The following is an 18,763-nucleotide window of genomic DNA, read 5'->3' as shown; positions in this document are numbered from 1 at the left end:
AATCCTTACACATTGGATTAAAGTCAGCCAAAATCACCAATTTCATTAGGATCGGTCAACCTTCCGGTGTGTATTGGGGCCTCCCAATCTTTTGGGGGGAGAGAAGAAATCCATTTATTTTGTCTCCAGGGGGATCTAGTCTTTTCCATAGAAGTCAGGCACTGACTTTATCACTCTCATCATTGAAAACATATGAACTTCACTGAAAAAATATGAGCTGAGTCAAGGGATGTCAGCACAGATAACAGTCTCATCCAGGCTTGAACTGGCCCACAGAGGAACAGAAGAGTCCTCCGGGAGGCCCCTGTGAAGAAGTGCTATACAGGAAAAAGTATCATCTTACCATTCATTAAGCAAGCTAGTCAAATTAATATTACATAGAAGCAAAAGAAAATTTGTTTACCAAGTACAGGTTATTTTTGCATGTACAGTGGCTGAACAGTGGGCCCCAAGAATCACTGTTACTTGTGGGCCCTTGCCAATCCAGTTCAACACTGGTCTCATCTCATTTATATGATCACTAAAGCCCTCCATACACTTTAGATACAGTAGCTTTTGATTGAATCATGGTTTGGTTTATTGTTCGGCTATCAGCTATCACGGCCGTCTCTCCCATACACAGGAGCACTCATTCTGTTGAGCACTCCTGTGTTCTCTGAGTCCCTGCCAGACATCTCTGACTGCAGCTCACCTCTTAAAGAACATAAGGATCAGCTGCATTGGCACCGTACAGGACATTCTTGGTGAAAATACAGAGAACGCCTCCTCCTTCTTATAAGATTACATGAGACATGAAACAGATGAATACATTCCAAACAGATCAGGGATTTCGGGGGAGGGATGGGGGGATGTGGAGGAGTGAGGTTATTTATGTACCATTTGCAAAGTGATGCATTTAAAGGTTACAAAATAGAAAGAATACATTGAGGGAGGGGAGAGCCTTGATGATAAGCAGAAAATGAGACTCTGAAGTGTAGCTATAGTTTTGTTACCTTTTTTGTATTGCTACCATGCATTACAAAAGAAAATAAAGCAGCAATTCAAATTAATTCATTTTTTTGCATACAGCTCTTATGTAGACTTATACAACCCCTGGCAAAAATTATGGAATCACGGGGCTCGGAGGATGTTCATTCAGTTGTTTAATGTTGTTGAAAAAAAGCAGATCACAGACATGGCACAAAACTAAAGTCATTTCAAATGGCAACTTTAGGGCTTTAAGAAACACTAAAATAAATCAAGATTAAAAATGTGGTACTCAGTAAGGGTAATTTTTTTCAGACCAAGCTGAGGGAAAAAAATTATGGAATCACTCAATTCTGAGGAAAAAATTATGGAATCACCCTGTAAATTTTCATTTCCAAAACTAACACCTGCATCAGATTAGATCTGCTCGTTAGTCTGCATCGAAAAAAGGAGTGATCACACCTTGGAGAGCTGTTGCACCAAGTGGACTGACATGAATCATGGTTCCAACACGAGAGATGTCAATTGAAACAAAGGAGAGGATTATCAAACTCTTAAAAGAAGGTAAATCATCACGCAATGTTGCAAAAGATGTTGGTTGTCCACAGGAAGCTGTGTCTAAAATCTGGACCAAATACAAACAACATGGGAAGGTTGTTAAAGGCAAACATGCTGGTAGACCAAGGAAGACATCAAAGTGTCAAGACCGGAAACTTAAAGCAATATGTCTCCAAAACAGAAAATGCACAACAAAACAAATGAGGAACGAATGGGAGGAAACAGGAGTCAATGTCTGTGACCGAACTGTAAGAAACCGCCTAAAGGAAATGGGATTTAGATACAGAAAAGCTAAACATAAGCCATCATTAACACCTAAACAGAAAAAAACAAGGTTACAATGGGCTAAGGTAAAGCAATTGTGGACTGTGGATGACGGGATGAAAGTCATATTCAGTGATGAATCGCGAATCTGCATTGGGCAAGGTGATGATGCTGGAACTTTTACTTGGTGCCATTCCAATGAGATTTATAAAGATGACTGCATGAAGAGAACATGCAAATTTCCACAGTCATTGATGATGTGGGGCTGCATGTCAGGTAAAGGCACTGGGGAGATGGCTGTCATTACATCTTCAATAAATGCCCAAGTTTACATTGATATTTTTGACAGTTTTCTTATCCCATCAATTGAAAGGATGTTTGGGGATGATTACATCATTTTTCAAGATGATAATGCATCCTGCCATAGAGCAAAAACTGTGAAAACATTCCTTGAAAGAAGACACATAAGGTCAATGTCATGGTCTGCAAATAGTCCGGATCTCAATCCAATTGAAAATCTTTGGTAGAGGTTGAAGGAAATGGTCCATGACAAGGCTCCAACCTGCAAAGCTGATCTGGCAACAACAATCAGAGAAAGTTGGCGCCAAATTGATGAAGAGTACTGTTTGTCACTCATTAAGTCCATGCCTCAGAGACTGCAAGCTGTTATTAAAGCCAAAGATGGTGCAACAAAATACCGGTGATGTATCGGAGTGTTCTTTTGCGTGTTTGTTTTTCATGGTTCCATAATTTTTTCTTCAGAATTGAGTGATTCCATAATTTTTTTCCTCTGCTTGGTCTGAAAAAAATTACCGTTACTGAGTACCACATTTTTAATCTTGATTTCTTTTAGTGTTTCTTAAAGCCCTAAAGTTGCCATTTGAAATTACTTTAGTTTTGTGCCATGTCTGTGATCTGCTTTTTTTCAACAACATTAAACAACTGAATGAACATCCTCCGAGCCCGGTGATTCCATAATTTTATTATATATCTATGGTTACATACTACCAAAATAAAACGTGGTCTGATGTGTTCCTTCAGTCCATTTGCCCCACTTCCAATCTACTCATCTAGACTATGGTTAAATGTCAAGTGTTGATCTTGTACAGGCAATTGTAACATCTGGGCTATGGTGTAGATCCTTATAGTCTTCAATATAAATGCAGTAGATACAGTGCTACTCATCATTGGCACCCCTTTATTGGCACCCTCTTTATTTTTTTCATAGACTGTACAATATTTTCAGAAATAAATGGAAATTTACAAAGTTATATAATCAGCATTTTTTAATTAGTGTTCCAAAGTAATACAACAATAAAACATTGTTTTTCAACTTCCATGTTGCAATTGCAAAGAAGCGGAATAAACAGAATGTGCAGCAATAAATGTACCCAGGGCCGGGGCCCTGAGCAGGCGGGGGGCCCACTCGCGGTCGGGCACCCCGCCGGGCTATGGGCGGAGCCGTGGAGGGGAGCGGTGCCAGCGCCCACCCTTCCCCCCGCTTGCTCAGGGCCCGAGCAGCCAGATACTTACCTCTCCCCATGCCTTCCCAGATCCGCTGTCTTCCTGCTGTGCGCTCCCTGTGACGTCTCAGGTCAGAGGGGGCGGGGAAGTCTTTCCACCACGCCCTCCCCTGAGCCGTCACAGGCAGTGCAGAGCGGGACGACACCGGCGACGCTGAAGTCCGGACCTGAGCAGCGGCAGCAGGTGAGGAGGAGTGAGGTGAGTATTTGATTTTTTTTTTTAATGTATGGAGCCATGGGGCATTATATGGGGGGGAGACAGCCTGCATGGGGCATTATATGAGTTGGTGACATCCTGCATGGGGCATTATAAAGAGAGGGGTGACATCCTGCATGAAGCATTATATGGGGGGGTGACATCCTGCATGGGGCATTATAAAGAGGGGGGGTGACATCCTGCATAGGGCATTATAAAGAGAGGGGGTGACATCCTGCATGGGGCATTATAAAGAGGGGGGTTACATCCTGCATGGGGCATTATAAAGAGGGGGGTGACATCCTTCATGGGGCATTATATGGTGGGGGAAGGGACATCCTGCATGGGGCATTATATGGGGGGGAAAGGACATCCTGCATGGCGCATTATATGGGGGGAAAGGGACGTCTTGCATAGGGATTTATATGGGGGGGAGAAGTGACATCCTGCATGGGGCATTATGTGGGGGGTGACATCTTGCATGGGGCATTATATGGGGGTGACACCCTGCATGGGGCATTATATGTGGGGGAGAAGTGATATCCTGCATGGGGCATTATATGGGGAAGGAGTGACATCCTGCATGGGGCATTATATGGAGGGGAGAAGTGACATCCTGCATGGGGCATTATATGGGGGTGACATCCTGCATGGGGCATTACATGGGAAGTGACATCCTGCATGGGGCATTATATGGGGGGGACATCCTGCATGGGGCATTATAAGGGGGGAACAGCCTGCATGGAGCATTATATGGGGGCCAGTATCCTGTATGGAGCGTTATAAGGGGACCAGTATCCTGTACGGAGCGTTTTATAGGGGCCAGTATTCTGTTTGGAGAGTTATATAGGGGCCAGTATTCCGTATGGAGTGTTATATGGGGGCCAGTATTCTGTATGGACCATTTTATGGGGGCCAGTATACTGTGTGGAGCAATTTGCCGGTTTCTGAGCTATTGTAGAATTTACAATAGATATCGCTCACGTAATGTAAGAAGTGAAATCTTTGCATTGTACTATACCTATATTTCTCTGCGGTATCTGTGCATCATGAATCGTGGTATATGTTATAGGGGCCCACTGAGACTCTTTCGCCCGGGGCCCAGAAAAACCTGTAGCCGGCCCTGAATGCACCTCTAACTAATACTTGGTTGCACACCCTTTGGCATTGCTGACAGTCTCCAAACGTTTCTTGTAACCATCTGTAAGTTTCTTGCACTTTTCAGCTGGAATTTTCTCCCACTCTTCCTTTGCAGTTTGTTCAAGCTCTTGAATGTTTGCAGGATTCTTTTCCCAATGGCAGATTTCAGCTCATTCCAAAGATTTTCAATGGGATTGAGGTCAGGACTCATTACTGGCCATTTTAAAACAGCCCATTTGTTCTTTTTCAACCATTCCTGTGTATTTTTGAATGTGTGCCTTGGGTCATTGTCTTGCTGGAGGACCCATGATCTTCAACTCAAACCAAGTTTTCTCACACTGGGTAGGACATTTCGCTCTATAATCTTTTGATAATTCTCTGATTTCATGATTCCTATGATATAGTCAAAGCCTCCAGTATTAGACGCAGCAAAGCAACCCCACAGCATTATGGATTCTCCACCATGCTTAACTGTTGGTAAGGTGTTCTTTTCCTTATAAGCTTCATTGCTCCGTCTGTAAACAAACTATTGCTTTGCATTGCCAAAAAGCTCTATTTTTGTTTCATCAGTCCACAGAACATTTTCCTAGAAGGATTGTGGTTTGTCAAGGTACTCTTTGGCAAAGATCATTCATTCCTTTTTAAGTCTTTTCTTCAGCAATGGTTTCTTCCTTGACATTCGCCCATAAAGCTCTGCTTGGTTTAGCGTGTGACATATGGTACTTGTTGAAACCATGACCCCATACTGTTCCAGGTTGGCCTTCAGGTCTTTGGATATTTGACGTGGTGTTTTTTCCATCCTTCGCACTAACCTGCTGAGACAATTTTCCGCTTTCCCCCACGTCCAGGGAGGTTCTTGACGGTTCCATGCTTGGCAAACTTCTTAATAACATTGCACAGTTGAAACTGGGATGCCAAGGTCTTTGGAGATGGCCTTATGCCCTTTGAAAGCTTGTGTTTTCTTATAATAGCATTTCTGATGTCCTCATACAGCTCCTTTGTCTTCACTATTGTGACAAAGGATCAGAGCCTACCATGTGGCTTTTTAAAACAGTGAAGTCATCATTCATTGTCTAATTCATGTCACATGGGCACCAACAATTAATCACAGGATAATTTCTTTTGTGATTTACCACAGGGGTGTCAAAACGTGTTTCCATACTAGATTAATGTAAAGGGTAGCAATACCAGTGTCACAGTAAGCTTTAGGTTTTTCTATTTTTCCCTCCCATTGTTTTTGGTTTTATATTATTGTTTATCATTTGATCTTTTGTATTTAACATGAGTGCTCTATACAAGAAAACAGTTTCACTTGATTCATTTTTTTCAGGAGATATTCCACATTATGTACTTAAACTTCATGGGTGCCAATAATGATGATCAGGACGGTCCATAGCAATGTGTCATGTTCATGTCAATGCAGCAGCCTGTATGTGTGTATATATACATATATATACCGTATTTTTCGGACTATAAGACGCATTTTTTTCTCCAAAATTTTGGAGGAAAGTGAGGGGGGGTCTTATAGTCCTTTACACATAAATACTATGGCTGTGGGTGGTGGGGGATGTGGGGGAAGCGACAGTGGCGGAGTAGCGGTGCACAGGAAGCAGCAGCCGCCTGTTGCAGCCTACACTGTGCCCGCTACTAAAGAAAATGAATATTCACTGCTCCCCACGCAGCGCGGCTCCTGGTATGTATGGCACCCTTCATCCCTGTATGTATGGCCCCCTCATCCCTCATCCCGGTATGTATGGCACCCTTCATCCCTGTATGTATGGCCCCCCTCATCCATGTATGCTTGGCAACCCCTGATCCCCGTAATGCTGCACAGAAAAAAAATAAACAATCATACTCACCTCTTCTCTCCTCCAGCGCTATGTTCTGCTCTGTGCCGAAATAGTCACTGCTCCCCACTCCGGGACTGTGTGCGTGGGGAGCAGTGACCATTCATTCTCCCTAATAGCGTGCACACTTTAGCTGCAGAACTGCTCCTGCTGCGCTTGGCTGTAAGCTTGCCCGCTATTAAAGGCCATGAATATTCACCACACCCATGGGAGGGGCCATACATATCAGGATGAGGCATGAGGGGGGCCATACATACAGGGATGAAGGGGGCCATACATACCGGGATGAGGCATGAGGGGGGCCATACATACAGGGATGAGGCATGAGGGGGGCCATACATACAGGGATGAAGGGGGCCATACATACAGGGATGAAGGGGGCCATACATACCAGGATTAGGGAGGCCATAGATACCGGGATGAAGGATGAGGGGGGCTATACATACATGGATGAAGGGGGCCATACATTCCAGGATGAAGGTGGCCATACACACAGGGATGAAAAGTGATATACCTAGAAGAAGAATGAAGGTACCATACATGCCAGGAAGAGGGATGAAGGTGCCATACATACCAGGATAGGTGTGAGGGGGGGCCATACATAACAGGATGACAGGTGCCATACATACCAGGAAGAGGGATGAGGGGGCCTTGCATACCAGGATGGGGGATTGGGGTGCCATGCATACCAGGATGGTGGATTGGGGCGCCATGCATATCAGGATGGGGATGAGGGCCACATATAACACAAAGCATGGGGCCATTTATAGCAGGATGGGGGATATTGTCAGAATTAGGGGACATTACCCCTATAACAGTGTCAGCAGCAGACCCCCTCCCCCTTAACAGGGCATCATCACCACATTTTTTGCTTATTTTTTTTTTCTATTTTCCTCCTCTAAAACCTAGATGTGTCTTATGGTCTAGTGCGTCTTATAGTCCGAAAAATATGGTATATAATGTTGCCAATGCCTATAGTATAACTAGAGATGAGCGAGTGAGTTCCGGGGAAAGAAAGAGAGAGACAGAGAGAGAGACCAGAACTTGAACTTCCACGGGTCCACTCATCCCTACCTATAACACTATCCCTGCGATCAGGTCTCTGGCCTGAGTAGCTGTGAGTTGGCATTTACGTGAAATGCGTTATTCAGGGCATGTGATATTAAAGGGGGGCTATGTATCTAATATTTTCTCTGTCTGAGACTAGTAAGAGAACTGCTTCTTTTTTAAGGCCCCCAAACATATTAGACTAACATTGTAAAAACCTTCCAATATCAACGGGTTTAGCCAACAGTCTAATGTGCATGAGCGCCTCCTGACTATTACTCGATAGATGTTGGAGAAAAGAAGGATCCGGCCTGTTTGATTTCTGACAGCCTATCATTCTGCTCTCCGGGAATAATCCGCCGCCAAAGGAATCTGGCAGCAGATCTTTCATAGAAGACTCTCATGTGCCGAGCATACCTGTGTTTGGGGAACTCGGTTGAAATAGCTGTCGGCAAACAGCTATCTATTTTGTTTGGGAGGGAACTTTATAATTAGATAGTAATGTCTTTGTTTATACTAATAGTAATTTCCATCCTGACGAGGTTCTGTGAAGCAGAGAGGGACAGGGATCATGAATGATTAGAGGTTGTAGACGTTAGGAAGTAAGCATACATTTCTACAAACAAGAATATTTTAAATTCTTGACTAGAATATTATAGATTCTTGGTAAAAGACTACACAAATCATAACTCAGGCAAAAACACATTCAAAGACACAATGAAGACATATACCTTAGCGAGAACAACATGATAAGTGATAAATGTATGACAATCAGGCCTCCATGATCACAAGAACAGGGGTACACAGGGGTCCCATGTCCCCTTGTAAATGGAACAGAACAATAGACAATAGAGTGAAACACTTAATTTACTGCTAAGGATCCATTGTAGAAGTAGTGTGCATGTGTGATCACCGGTCACTAATGAGCAATACTGCTCCACTGACATTGTGGAAGCAGCTCCCTCATTCTTCAAATTGGTGGGCCCACCCTAACGCTACACAAAACAAGTTTATATCCTCTTTTAATTGCATCACAAACTCTGATAGTGCTACTGACCACATTGATTATATTATAAGTGGAATCAATCTCTATGAGGAAAACAATAAGCAAGTACAGTTAATTTTATGACATAATTTTGTCAAGGTTTGCTAATGTTTATTAAGAAAATCCAGTAATAGAGGATCCCTCAGATCTCCCATACATACTGGAGGACCGCTGCACTTGGACAATACTCCATTTGACTTTTCTGTATGTTTTGTGTTTTTCTGGTACAAATGTTTCTAATTCTCCACATGAAATACCGTGGAGATATTTGAACGCTAGTTACCTCATGTGCAACATAATTTGAATAGTAATTGCCATATCTTCTACATCTTATCTTCTAGTACAATGGTGCTTGTGCAGTTTAGAAGAAGGGTGAAAGGTTTATTTTTCACAGAGGGATTCCAAGAATAGGAGGAAAAGCTAAATCAGCAGGACTTGGCACTATAGCTTCCAGTATCCTTCTTTCAGCCTGTCTGATAACATATCTCATATTATGAGAGACTGATACATTAGTCAAAGACACCCAGATTAACCCTCAATTAGACAAGCATATAAATATTTTACCTTTATGCAACATGCCATAATTGATGGCATAAATGTGTAAGAATGGCACCGGATAAGACCACAGATGTTCTCGTTTAACAGATTTCTGAATTAGAAGATTCGATTTTACAGTACATTTCTTAACATTGGTTGGAGATTTTGACTTCTTAATAGGCTGAGTTAATGCAAAGTGACTATCAATAACGGGACTCCCCCTTATAATGGCGTTATGAGTATCTGGAGACAACAATCTGCTTTGACAATTGCAGAGATGATCCAGTCAATTTGTAGGGAAATGCTGTCTGCAACCTTGGATCCTTGACGTCGCTACGAATGTGGAATGTGCCATCTCGTGAGGTCCACATTGCAACCAGGCAACAGACCCAGGCCTGAAAGGGTCAATAACAGTTCCAGTACAGGTTTGCACAATTAGGATTCCTTCCCTTTCAACACTACAAAGGCTCTCAGATTTCAATATAGCAAGAACCTTACAACAGTAATTCATAGTAGCATTTGCCGGGTTCAATTAATTTGTTCATTAGACGAATGTCTGATCCCACCAAACTTGACTGGTTTGACATGACTCAAGCTTTCATCTAATGTGTATGGGGCCCTTTACACATACATAGACTTTATGATCTTATCTATTGATCCCTGAATAAGATTATCTGTGGTCCGGTTATTTATGTTGATTTTCTCTGAGCTGATTGAATAAGACTCAGCTCACAGAAATACTCTTGGCTATAAAAAGTACTAGTTATAAGCCCAATCTCTGCATCTAAAAAGTGCAAAACACTCCTGAAACACTTCCATATTTAATCTGTAATCCGTATTTCTTATGGTGCCTGAGGGAAGCCATAATGATAAGGTGCCTGCTTGGTAACAAGTGCAGTTATAAGCCTCTATAATGAAAGTGAATTACCAATGATGAAAGGGTTAATACTTGGGCCCTGCATCAGTAATAGAACCTGTAGTAACCATGGCAACTGTTATGAGGTCATGAACAAGTGTCATAAAGAAGATTCCATAAAAGAAGGGCGTGCTGCCACGATCAGTGCCATTACTGATGCACCTGAGGACCTTGAGCTTGACCACCCCACGTAATGTTCCAGCCTTTGTGTAATTTGGAGGTTCTAGTAGGGGAAGGGGTTGTCTGCTTTTGATGCCCCAGGGCATGGGAAGGCAATAGAGGGGGATCTCTTGCACAGGATCCCCTTCTGTTGCCCTCTACAAAGAGCTGCTCTCTTTTCAGAATTCATGGACGGATCTATAACTTTAATGGATGATAAATTAAGAGTGGGAGGAGGAAGGGGGCAGGGGATATTTATCCTATTAGGGGTAATCCATAACGAACAATCCTTATAACCAAGTGTCCAACTTCTTCAGACTTGGACCTGGATCTGTAAGGGAGCAATGATACATCCACCTGGGCAATAAGATCAACCAAATTCTTTCTAGCAGTCAATGTGGTGACAGATATTGCAGCCAGATCTCTCTCATATCCAGTTTATCGCTTTTCTAGTCTAGATTTGTTATGTCGGTCTCTGTAAATCTGGTAAAATCTACAAATTGTAAAATTCTGCAGTTACATACATCTGTTATATATCGGCACTAACACTCTAAACCGAAGGGAAGGGCAGTCCTCAAACCATGGGTCCCTAGAGGTTTCCTCCACAGGTGGTTTTTCTCTTCTGAGTGCTGGATGGTGACTCTTTGTGGGTCAGGGGTTGTGCTATTTTTGGTGTCATGTGAATTTAAATAAAGTTGAGAATGTTTGACACCTAATTGCAATGCTTCTGTGGCACCCTGACACCTAATTGCAATGCTTCTGTGGCACCCCAGGGGTCCGGTTGCCACAGTGGCATTGCCTCCCTCACAGGGGGTGATGCCATGTCTGGAAGCAAGGAGGGGTCCCCTAATCAGGTATACCAACACTTTCCTGGCTCCAGACCTGAAAGGGGAGCTCCTCCCCTTCAAACTGGAATCTGGAGGCGGGGTTAGTAAGAGTGAGTTGAGAGGAGTTGGAGACAGGAGAACGATGAGGAAGGACCTGGGGAAGGGAGCTGTGAATAAGCTTGTCCCAGAGAGAAGCGCAAGGGAACCGGACACCAGAGTCTGTGGTTGTGGGCCACTGAAGGCCCAGCAGCTGAACCCGGAGGGCAGGAGACTGCAGGTCTCCTGGCCCCATCAGACGCCCGGCATCACAGCAGCATCATAGGGAACAGCATCACCACGTGGGAGCGACACTTGAGGAAGGCCCGAGCTGCCTGCCATACATGTGAGGAACAGACGTTTTACAGAGGGACGAGGGCCGCAGCATAGCTTCAAGCAGCAGGGCCAAAAAGAATAGCGCAGAGGGAAGGCCTACAACTCTACTTGGTGAGGTGGATCTCCAACTTGCTTCCAGGCCGCCCGGACCTCTACTACCAGCTAGTACCAGTGCCTCGGTCTGCTCTGACAAATCGCAAGTAAAGAAAGAGGAAACCGCCATTAATTTGTTGTCTGGTCATTATCCGCGCCCTCAGCCCTGCATTACACTGCATCAACAACATCTACCTCCACAATTCTTCATATACTGCCCTGGAGCTTAGGTCTGCCTGTGGAGAGCTGAACCAACTCTGCTGCGTCACCATCAGCTCCAGTGGATCTGCACCGCAGCGGCGGTCCCATATAGCCACATACCACAGGTGGCGTCGCGAACATTATCTCTAAAAACTTTATTTCCCATTTAACTTTTCCCCAGCACCGACCGGCCCGGCACCGAGTATCCCACAGTCCTAGGGGTCGCGTCAACTTGGCGTTACAAACAGGATTCAAAGCCCGTTATAACCGGGTACTGTGTGCCATTGACTTTGCTGAACTGTATCATCACGTCATTTGCAGTCAGCAGAGGGGAAGAAGGAGGCCCCGATCCGGAACTGCTGAGTAAGCGATCCCTCTCGCCTGCAGAGCAGCATGCTGGTACACCAGCAGAAACTCAGGACCTGGCTGAGGTTCACTAGGGGGGAGGAAGATGCCCAACCTGGGAGAGGATCTAGCTGCTGGCTCGGCCGCCGCCACAGGAATGCCTTTATCCATGCTGTATATACCGGGGACGGCGTGGTTGTCCCAGTACTCAGGGGAGTCGCACACCCTAAGCGAATTTGAGGAGAGACTGCGCAGTTTGTTTCAAGTGTACCCCCTGTCTGAGGAGCAAAAAGTCAGCATCCTTATAGGCCAGCTAATCTGTGCAGCTCAGAGGGAGGTGAAGTCCTGGCCGGGCAGGGACAAAAGCACTGTTAAGGAAATACTGGCCCGGTTGAAGGATACCTTTGACACTCGCACAGCAGCAGCGATTAAAATGAAGTTTTACGGGTGCAAACAAAGGGTGCAGGACAGTGTACAGGACTATGCTCTAAACCTGCAGGAGGCGCTGCGGGCCATTAAACAGGTAGACCCCGACAGTGTGCGAGACGAGGACAGATTGCTAACTGAACAGTTTATCGAGGGGCTCCTGTCTAATGCTCACCGGACACAGCTGCGCATAATGGCTCTGCAAAACCCTGATCTGAAGTTTGCGCAATTTAAAGACCGAGCCATCCGGGTGCTGCGAGAACCAACCCCAAGTGGCACTGCGCCCCTCCGGCGCCCAGTTATCGCATACCACCAGGAGGTGGCGTCCTTTTCCCTGGCACCTGTGGAGGCTGACGCGCAGACACTAGATAATGACCCCTCTACAGACCTACGCCTTCAGGTCCAGGAGCTGACCAAAAGTGCAAAAGTGTGGCTACACTAACCAAAATCGTGCATGCCATGCAAGCGCCTCCAAAGGAAAGAATTCAGCTGGCTTCCAGTCCAGGTGACGTCCCGTGGCGACGACAGAGAAGAATTCCACCGACCAGAGGGAGAAACAGCGATCGCTATGACCAAAACGGACAACCCATCTGCCACCGCTGTCAAAATGCAGAGCACCTCGCAAGATTCTGCGATTTAAACGAGCAACTCCTGGGGCATAGGGCCAACCCCCAGGAGTAAGACGACCAGGCCAACAAAGCTGGCGAGACAAGTACATGGGAGGACGACCGGTCCTACGTGTCGTGCTTGATGGCATCACGATGAACTAGTTACTGGACACTGGTTCCCAGGTGACAACGATGCCATATATGCTTTTCAAATGATACTGGAGTGATTCAGACACTGCCTGCAGTCTAGATGAACATATTAACATCTTTGCCAGCAATGGTCAGCCCTTGCCTCAGATGGGGTATAAAGAGGTGACCATAAAGGTTGGCCGAGGAGAATTGCTATCACAAAGGATGATTATTGTAGATATTGATCGCCGAGAAAGCCATCCTATGATAACTATAGGCACCAATGTGATAGAGAATTGTCTTGGGGAAATTATTGTTTTGTTGCAACAGGTCGCAGAGACTGCCAGTTCTAGTCAGCAGCGAGTTCTGCAGAAGGAGATCAAAGCCCTAATGCAGAGACAACAGGTAGAGCTGTCTGGTGGAGAAGTCGGAAGTGTCAGAATGAGTGATCCATTCCCCATTGCAATGCCCCCTAGGAGTGAAATGTTAATATGGTGTCGGGCAGCAATAGGTCTCAGGGGTCAAGATTATCAGGCCCTGGTAGAACCCGTGTACTCTGATAGTAGGCCCACCATCTTGACGGCCAGGGGGGAGGTCGAAGTCCGCAAGGGGAGAGTAAAGATACGCATCCAGAATTGTGGGGAGAAAGAGGTCCATTTACCCCTTTATGCTACCCTTGCTAAGCTGTTCACTGTCAGTAACAATGCAATAAAGGCAGTGGAACCCTTGCCTCCGCCCGAACAGGCGGAGGGCAATGGCTCCAAGGGGCAGAAGGAGGATTGGTGTCAGAAGCTACAAGTAGGCACTGACTCCACTCCTTTGCACCAAAAGCATGGGGTGTACCAGGTGGTCCAAGAATATGAGCAAGTCTTTAGCAAACACCCACTAGACTTTTGGCAGGTGAAAGGGGTCCAACATCATATCCCCACAGGAGATCAAACCGCCCATTAAAAAGAGTTCCGGCCTGTACCCCCAGCTCACTATCAATGTGCCAAGGGAATGTTACGAAAGATGAAGGAGGCTGGGGTGATCAGAAATAGTTGTAGCCCCTGGGCAGCTCCATTAGTCCTCGTTAGAAAGAAAGATGGTACAATGAGGATGTGTGTTGATTATAGGCAGATTAACCGCATTACACATAAGGACGCCTACCCATTACCCAGAATTGAGGAATCATTAGCCGCACTAAGATCCGCTAACTATTTCTCCACTTTGGATCTCACCAGTGGGTATTGGCAGGTTCCCGTGGCAGAGGCGGACAGAGAGAAAACAGCGTTTACGACACCAATGGGCCTCTGCAAGTTCAACTGCATGCCATTCGGGCTCTGCAACACCCCGGGAACATTTCAGCGGTTAATGAAGTGTTGCCTAGGACACAAAAACTTCAAAACCGTTCTGCTGTACCTAGACGACGTAATCGTTTACTCAAAGACATACGAAGACCACCTGGAGCACCTGGGCGAGGTGTTCGAAGCCCTATCTGGTTATGGCCTGAAAGTAAAGCTGTCCAAGTGCCACCTGTTGAAGCCCAAGGTGCAGTACCTAGGTCATGTGGTAAGCGCTGAAGTTGTAGCACCAGACCCTGAAAAAGTCACCGTGATCAAGGACTTGCCAAGACCCTCCACTATCAAAGAAGTGCGGCAGTTCCTAGGGCTGGTAGGCTACTGCAGGAGATTCATCAAGGGTTTCATCAAGATAGCGGCACCCATGCAGGACCTCTTAGTAGGCCAGTCCAAGAAGGCCAAGAACCTGAATCCTCCGTTCAAGTGGAGTAAAACAGAAGAAGAATCCTTCACTCGACTGAAAGTGGCTCTTACGGGAGACGAAGTCCTGGCCTACCCCGACTATGGCCAACCTTTTATACTCTATACGGATGCCAGCAACGTGAGATTGGGAGTGGTGCTGTCCCAGGTACAGCAGGGCAGAGAGAGAGTGATTGCCTACGCCAGCAGGAAGCTCCGTCCCACGGAAAGGAACCCCGACAACTATAGTTCCTTTAAGTTGGAGTTTTTAGCCATAGTCTGGGCTCTAACAGAGCGCTTCAAACACTACCTGGCTTCAGCGAAGTTTACAATCTTCACAGACAATAATCCGCTAACCCACCTGGAAACGGCAAAGCTAGGTGCGCTGTCCAACTACGAGTTTACCATCAATTATCGGGCGGGGCATAAAAACGCTAATACAGATGCGCTGTCCAGGATGCCCAACTTGCTAGACTGGAGAGAAGACCCGGAAGAGCTGGAGGAGATAGAGCTACCGGATTTCCATCGTCACGGGGTGACCCAGTGCTCCCATTGTGTGAGGAACAAGCGCCCCACCAACAGAGAGGCCACATTTAACCCATTGCCCCACCATGGATGGGCAGAGACGCAGGATAGCGACCCGGCTGTCCACCTATTAAAGGAGTTGCTGACACAAGCTGACTCGCACCCTGATCCAGATGCTCCACAGGAGACCCAACAGTTGTGGAAGGAGAAGGGCAAGCTGTTCATCTACGAGGGAAAGCTGTGTCGGAGAAGCATCAACTCCCGGACACACAAACTGGTCTGGCAGGTGGTAGTCCCGAGGCGGGACGCGTCAATGGTCTTAGAGGTGTACCACAATGGAGAAGGACACTTCGGGTGGAAGAAGTTGGAAGTCCTGCTACCTGAGCGATTCTACTGGGTTGGCATGAGGAAAGCAATTGAGAGATGGTGTCAAGAATGTGGTCTATGCAACCTGAGACGGAAAGACCGTGATAGCCAGAGGGCTCCCCTGCAGCCCATAATCACCAAACAACCACTTGAACTGGTAGCCTTGGACCACGTGAAGCTAGCTCCAAGCTGGTCAGGCTATGTCTACGCTCTCACCATAGTAGACCACTACTCCCGGTTCCTGGTAGTAGTGCCAGTGAAGGACCAGACGGCTAAGACGGCAGCCAAAGCGTTTCAACAACACTTTTGTCACCCGCACGGTTACCCTGAACAAGTGCTCACCGACCAAGGCCCATCCTTTGAAGCAGAAGTGTTTCAAGAATTCTGTAACTTGTACGGCTGCAAGAAAATAAGGACGACGCCGTATCATCCCCAGACCAACGGGTTGTGCGAGAAAATGAAACAGGTGGTAATAGACTTGTTGAAGACGTTGCCCCTTGAAGAATGTAGCCTGTGGCCAGAGAAGTTACCAGATTAGGTGGACCTATATAACCACATCCCGGTGAACTCCACCAACTGTACACCCGCCTACCTGATGAGGGCAAGATCTGGCAAGTTGCCCATTGACTTAGACATGGGAGTTTTAACACCTGAGACGACATCACCAGATGCAGACTGGCATACGGAGCGGCAGCAACAATACCGCAAGGTGCAAGAATGTGTAGACAGAAGTTTGTCCCAGGCTAGACAGAGGCAGGAAAGAACTTATAATCAGCATGCACCTGCAGTTCCCTTGTCACCTGGAGAACAGGTACTCAAAAGGAAGAGACGAGTTCACAAATTAGATGATCAGTGGGAGGTTGAGCCATACACCGTCTTACCTTCAAGTTTCGACAACACCAAGGTGTGCCTCATCAGTAAAGATGGAGGAGAGACTTCAGCAGCAGTCTCAAGAGACCACCTGAAGATATGCCCTGATCAGTTGAGACACAAAGACGAAGACCAAAACAACCCCCAGCACACAGAAAAGGTGGAAGAAACGGTTCAAACCATCCTTGGAGAATTTCCCCTGTCTTGGACGCAGGTGAACCAAGCAATCGTGGTACCTGTCCTGACCTTTCCCCAAGTAGCCTCACCAGAAGTTGCAGAGACTCTAGAACAGCAGAGAGACCAGTCGGCCCCAGAAACAGATGCTTCATCAGCAGCGGATCAGGAGAATCTACCCCGTGCTAGTAGTGAATCTGTCATACCCATGGTGAGTCAAAGAAGTCGTAGAAGACTACCAAGCCTACCAGTATTACCTCAGACTAACCGTAGTGTAGTCCACACTGAGCCCACCACACCAGTGGTAGACACTAGAGACCCGGGTAGGTCATTGGCAACAAATGTACTGCGTAGATCAACCCATAGTACCATAGGTCATCTCCCTGTCCGTTATAGAGACTAAAGTGTAGTAAAATAAAAGTGTATAGTATATAGTTGCAACCGTTAAGTATGAGAGCCTACAGAGACTTCCTGTAAGAACTTTTAAGCAATCGTGAGTGTATATAGTTATTAAATTTATGGACAAATGGACCACAGGACTAGGTGTGGTTAGGACAATGTTGGCCTTGAAAATAAACCGCAGGCGTGGCCGAAAACCAGGCCCACCAACAGAGTGCCCTGAAGCCACGCCCAGGGACGATACACAAAGTGGGTTGAGGCGGTTCCTACCAACCAACCTTCAAGTACCCGAAAAAAAAGACAATTCCTGGGTAGTGGCTTAAAGACTAAGCGCCGCAATGACTGTTCCCAATTCTAGTTTGTTTTTTGTTATTCTGCAATTTTTGCCTTTTTGAGACTTTGTAAACTGACTCGCCCCCTGGGTCTGTGTTGTGCGTGCACGTGTGTGCGGGGAATACCCGGAGCCGGATCGCTGGGGGTTGTAGTCTTCGTGGCGATGACCCGGTCCGTGCCCAGGGTGGTCAATTCAGTGGCAGTCTTATTAGTATGATAATGGTCCGACTACGCCACCCGTGGATTGCGGTCAGTGGGGACCGCCGCTGCAAGGCAGACCGCTGAGGCCGGTGTTGTGTGTGCAGCTAAGAATGGGATGACTCCCCACGGGAGAAGTATAGCCTCAGGGCAGTTGGTGTGGATGATGGGAGTGATGGTGCATGAGCGCAGCAGGAACAACTCAGAGTCTGTGCAGTGCAGTTCAGGGTCTTTACTGGTGTTATAAAGCAGACCCTCCCGGGAGAACTGGTTAGCAGTAGAGGCCTGGTCAGTCTGTGAGCAAGCAGGAGTTCCCCTGGCCAGGTGGATTTGTAGGCCTCCCCGTCTACCTGCACTCTTCCTGTGACCGTGCCTCCGGGCTTCTATGGCCAGAGGACCTGGAATCCCCTGCCGGTTGGATTCTGCTGCTGGACCTGAATGCCCCCACAGCCTCGGACTCCGTGTCCGGTCTTAGTGTCTTCAGCCAGGGCGAGCTATCTGGCTTCCAGCCCCTGGCACTCGCTCCTGCTCCTACAGAGCTCCTACTGTAACTTTCCCTCTCCAGGCTCTGACTCTCCTAATCCCGCCCCAGACCCAGTTTATAAGGGCAGATTCCTCCCCTCCCAGCTCTGGGCGGGCGGTGCTGCATGCTTAGGGCTCTTGACCAGAGAAACCTCCCACTTGTTCTCAGACGTCATATTTCTATTACTGTGGCAACCAGACCCCTGGGGTGCCACATAAACTATTTGTCATATGAATCGTTATTGTTGTTAATTGTTTAACTCTAAAAGGTGTCCTCAGTCTGGGAGTACTGAATTTAACTAGGGGGGAATGTGGCATCCCAGGGGTCCAGTTGCCACAGTGGCATTGTCTCCCTCACTGGGGGTGATGCCATGCCTGGAAGCAAGGATAGGTCCCCTAATCAGGTATACCAGCATCCAACACTTTCCTGGCTCCAGA

Source organism: Phyllobates terribilis, unplaced genomic scaffold (genome assembly GCF_046119375.1).
Source record: "Phyllobates terribilis strain yellow unplaced genomic scaffold, ASM4611937v1 Scaffold_5__5_contigs__length_657084704, whole genome shotgun sequence".
NCBI classification, from domain to species: Eukaryota; Metazoa; Chordata; class Amphibia; order Anura; family Dendrobatidae; genus Phyllobates; species Phyllobates terribilis.
The sequence above is the reverse complement of the archived record's forward strand: the minus strand, read 5'-3'. Positions refer to the sequence as shown.